Source organism: Notamacropus eugenii, chromosome 2 (assembly GCF_028372415.1).
Source record: "Notamacropus eugenii isolate mMacEug1 chromosome 2, mMacEug1.pri_v2, whole genome shotgun sequence".
Classification (NCBI taxonomy): Eukaryota; Metazoa; Chordata; class Mammalia; order Diprotodontia; family Macropodidae; genus Notamacropus; species Notamacropus eugenii.
The window spans coordinates 104,073,798-104,079,228 of NC_092873.1; the positions used below are offsets into that span (position 1 = coordinate 104,073,798).

Here is a 5,431-nt window from a genome sequence, read left to right on the forward strand (position 1 = left end):
TTTTGTGTTCATGTTGTATTCATTGCTTAATATATGCCCTGCCCCCATTGCTTTTCCTCATAACAAAATTTTTTCTCCAAAGTTCCCTAATAACCATCACATAGATCACATGTATCCAACAGTACATGCACAATACATACCCATAATCTCCCCACTTCCTCCATGAAATGTTTATTTTCTCTTCTCTGTGGCCAAACCTGGTAACTCTAGTTATATACATTCAGCATCATTTCCCCCATTTTGTAGTCCTGAGTGTATTTCTTTCCTGATTCTGCTCACACTATTCTGTATCAGTTCACATAAGTCTTCCCATGTTTCATTTTTGTTGTTTCTTCTGTTACAACACAATTCCATTACATTCCTGTGCCACAATTTGCTTAGCCCTTTCTCAGGTGATGTGCCTCTCTGTTGTTTCTACTTCTTTGCTACCAAAGAGTGTTTCAATGACTATTTTGATGTATATGCATGTCTGAGATTTTTTCCTCCATCTTTTGCATCATTGGCATATATGCTAAGCTGTGGGTTCTTAGCATCAAAGGGCATAGAGATTTTGACACTTGAGCATGATTCCAGACTGTTTTCCACAATTGTTGTACCAGTGCATAACTCCACAGGTAGGACATGAAGTTGCCTGTCCTTGTGTAGTCCTTTCCACGGTGACCATTTTCATGAGTTATCACCTTGAGATGTTTGCTGGAGAAAAGGTAAAAGTTCAGAGCTGTTTTAATTTCCACTTCTCTCATTGTCAGTGATTTGGAGCAAATTTGAGAACTCTTCATTCCCTTGACCACTTATCTAGTGGTGAAAGCTCTTGTCCTTTTATATTAATACTCATTCCCTACATGTCTTGGATAATAGACATTTATCAGAGACATTTGATGCAAAGATATTTTTCCCCATCAACAGTTCTTTTAGCTGTTAATCTTGTCATGCCAAGGCTTCTCAGTTTAAGGTAATCAAAACTGTTTTCTCCTCTGGTTTCCTCAAACTCTTGTTTAGTGAACAATTCTCCCATTCATCACTGTTGTGAAATCTCCTTTGAAACCAGCTCTTTCCTGGACCTTTGCTAGAAGATTGTTAGCTTTTTACCAGTAACAATAATGGAATCTCATCTAAGGTTCCCCAGAATTAGTGCTGGGGTGAGTAGAAGGAATTTGGGGTAAGGAGAAGGAAATTAATTGTTAAAAATCATCATACCATTTGGCCATAATGTTTAGCAGAAAATGTTTTTAAACGAGTGGATTTTGTGGTTAGCTCATTTCCATGCAAGGGATGGGGCTGCCCAGAACTTACCTTTACCTAATGAAGTTTATGGGAGACTGTTCTTGACCAGTAGCAGAAGTGTCAGTGTGGGTGGAAATGAGGATGCTGGGCCTCCTCTGCCCTGCATCTAAGTTGGGCTCTTCTCCCTCTTTGAAGAGTGCAGAAGCCTGTCAGTGTCAGAGCAGTAAATGGGAACTGGGGAGATGTGAGGAGAATAGCAACTTCCTCAATGGCTGGTGAGGGATGAGACACCCAAGATTGCTCATCTACTTTTCTTTTTTGTACAGAAACAATGTCATTTATGAGCAATATTTCAGTTTCCAGGTTCCCGTAGATTCTAATCCATTGGAATGTTTTAATTTTTTATATCCATTAATGAACATTTGGAAGGATGCAGACATTTGTTATTATTCCTAGCATCTAGGCTGCCAACTCCCTTATTTGGGTTGATATGAATCTTATGTTTGAAATCATCATTTTCAGAAACAAAGATCTTAGGAATTTAGGGATATGTTGTAATGTAGGAGAAAGAAAGAAATCACACAGGGAAGCAAGGAACTAAATGATCATTAGGAGCATGTGAATCCCAAGGAAGTTCTCTTTAGTCTCTAAGTGCTCTAAATATTTCCAAGGGAATCGTCCCTCTGCCATGTTCTTTGGTGAGACACCAATAGACCGTCGATTTAAGAACTTTATTGTTTCCTTTGATACATTTTCTAGCAATCAGTGCCCTTTGATTATCTATTATAGATCAGGAGTTGGAAGAAACTCTGTAGTCTAAACCCTTCTTTTTGTAGGTGCAGAAAATGAAGTTCCATAAGATTAGTCAAATCAAATGAGTAAGCATTAGTTAAATGCCTTCTGTGTGCCAGGTACTCTGCCAAGTGTTGGGGATACAAAGAAAGGCAGAAAATGGTTCTTGCCTTGAAGAAGTTCACATTCTAAAAGTCCAACAGGATTTTATTTTTTGTTCCTGTTCATAATAGAGGGTTACTGAAATTTGTGAAATAGAAAAATGACATGGTCATACCAGCACTTTATTTTTAAAATAGTATTTTATTTTATTCTGATTACATATAAAGATAATTTTCAACATTCATTTTTAATGAGATTTAGAGTTACAAATTTTTCTTCCTCCTCTCCTTCCTCCCCAAGCAGCAAGAAATCTGATATAGGACATACATGTCAGTCATGTAAAACATTTGCACCTTGGTCATATTTTGAAGGAATAGAACTTCTTGTCATTCAAAAACATGAAAAGAACAAAGCAAGTAAAAATCATGTGCTTTGATCTCCATTCAGCCGCCATCAGTTCTTTCTCTGGATGTGGACAGCATTTTCCATCACGAGTCTTTAGGAAATCCCTGCACTTCACAAAGAGCAATGTGACATCTGAGTAGAGGATGGCTCAGAGTGGGGAGACTTTGAGGCAGGGAGACCTCCCAGCAGGCTATTGTAATAGTTCTGGTGTGAAGCAATGGGGGCTTTGACCAGTATTAGAGGAGAGAAGAGACAGGAAGGCACATATGAGATGATGTTAACAAGGCAGAAATGATAGGACTTGACAAACAGCTGGGTATAGGAGATGGAAGTGTGGAGTCAAGACTGATAAGGATATGACAGGAAGGTGGTACTTTCCACAACCATAGAGAAGTGAGGGTAGGGATGGAGTTGGAGGTGGAAAAAAGTAATAAGCTCAGTTTTTGACATGTTGAGTGTAAGATATCTGGAGTACATCCATTTTAGGTATGTCCAATAGGCAATTAGAGATGGGAGAATGGAGGTCATGAAAGAGGTTAGGGTTGGACAAAGAGATAGGAACGTCATCTGTTTTGAGATGATAGTTTAATGTGTGGGAGCTGAAGAGAACCTCAAGCTAAGTAATGCAGAGGAAGAAGAGAAGAGGGCCCAGGTCAGAGCCCAACGTCACAAGGTAGTAAAGGTCAGAGGTTAGATTCGAACTAATGCTCTCTGATTTCAGAGCCAGTGATCTTTCTACTGTAAAGCAGTTTCACACTGGGTAGCACGCTGCCCAAAATAGAGGGGAAATGAAGCCCCCCTGACTTTGCCCTGTCATTTATTGTGAAAGTGTCTTGTGTTATTCCTTTGCAAGTAACGTTAACTTTCAGTCTTAGATAAATACTTTTATCACATTCACAACAACAAAAATGTCATACACACATATAGGTGAAATATTGATGGCAGCACTTTTTATGGCACCGTAGAAATAGAAACAAGGTGAGCGCTCGTTGACTCCTTAATGGAGAAACCATATCGTGTTATGTAAATTTAATGAAGTGAAACAATTCAAAAAAGACTTTGGAGACATTAACTATTATAAAATGAAATAAAACCAGGAAAACATTATATACAATTATTACAACAATAAAAATGGAAAGAATATATCATCAAAACTGAAAGCCATATATTAATGACCAAACTTGGGCCCCTTAAAAAAGCTGAGGAAATGGACATCTCTCCACTGCAGAAACAGAGGATTATGGCTATGAAATGATACATACACCATCAGACACAGTTGCTGTATTGCCTGCTTTTGGTTATGTTTTTTTCTCCTTTAATTAATTGTATAAAAGTTTAGGGGAGGGGAGGGATGTATTCATATATGAAGGTAATGTAAAAATAAAAGATCAATATGTTTTCTTTTAAAATAAAGGAAACAGCATTTGTAGTTAGAAAATCTTAAATAACCAACACATAATTGTATGTTTTGAACAGAGAAGTAATAGGGAAGCACTGGAGCTTATTGAATATATGTGGGGGTCCCTAACCTGTGAAAGATGGATTGGTGTGGGGAGACAATTTGGAAACTTTTGCAATAATCATAAAGTGATAGAGATCTGAATCAGAAGGGGTCATATGCAAGAGGTGTTGTCTTCACACACACACACACACACACTCACACACACACAGAAGCGTGCGCATGCATACATATGTACACAGTACGTGACTGGATATATAGGGAGAGTGAAGATGACATTAAAATTTCAGACATGGATGACTGGATATATGCTGATTCCCCCATTAGTAATAGTAGATTTGGGGATGGAGTGGGTGCAAAGTAGTTCACCCTGTGATGGTCCCTGCCTCCCCTTCCCATTTCACCCGCAATCATGGTTGCTGTTGCAACAACATTGCTTGTGGCTGTTGCAAGACTCCTCCACCATGGGAGAGATAGGCAAGAAGCCCCCAGTGTCAGTCATCCTGCTGGATCACTGCCATTTCTGGAATCATCTTCAACTACTTGGAGAAATCTTTCGTCCCTAGAGGAGATATCACATGCTATTACATCCTCACCCAGCATTTCATTCTCCACCAGAAAGACTGTTGGCCTCTTTAGGGGAGGATAGAAGACAACCAAAGAATAGGGCATCTTTATGGGGTCTGCTTTGCCTGCCAACCTCCACAGCAAATTGTCTTAGCAGCAACATGTATAGTTTAAAGCTTCCTACCTATCCAGGTACAATGGTGTTGTTTTGTTTTGGGGGGTCAGTGTCCCTTTCCAGTTCCATCCAGAAAGTGAGGAGGACATTTTCGTGGTCACCTCTCAGGGAGAGGAGGAGAAGGGACTGAGCAGCTCAACCAGGAACTGCACCAACAGAACCAGGAGCTGAGAGACACCTGTGTTAGTCTCCAGAAGCAGAAAGACATGCAGGGTGAATTCCAAAGGATACAGCAACTGCAGGGGAGACTAGAGTCTCTGACAGACATCACCGATGAGCAGAGGATTAGTGAACTGAATGAAGAGAATGAAGGTCTAAAAGAACAGAAAGGCTGTTGGGAGACAGAACCAGTTCAGCTTAAAGTGTAGAACCAGAACGTATCCTCAGAAAATGAGCACCAAGCTCAAGATCAGCCTTGATCACCTTGATCAGTTTCAGGTACAGATTTCAGTTCTACATAAGCAAGAATATTGGATGCTTACAATTCTGTTCTTTCTTGATTGCTAAAGAAAAACAAAATTCGTCTAGTAAAAAAATAGTGGATATGGGGGAAATGGAAATGAGATGTGAGAAATGGGATGTCAAAAACAAGTCTGGAAAACACTGAATGATAAAACTAGGAGACCTGTTTAAAAATAAAATAAAAAGAGGAAATAATAAGAATTCATTAGGAAAAGCACCTAGCAGGACACTCCAGGGCCAAGACT

The 5,431-nt window shown here is 39.4% G+C and overlaps 1 pseudogene; it reads left to right on the plus strand.

Annotated features, from left to right (window-relative positions):
* The first annotated feature begins 4,446 nt into the window (after window positions 1-4,446).
* LOC140522783 (calcium-binding and coiled-coil domain-containing protein 2 pseudogene) lies at window positions 4,447-5,231 on the plus strand (annotated as a pseudogene).
* The last annotated feature ends 200 nt before the right edge of the window (window positions 5,232-5,431 follow it).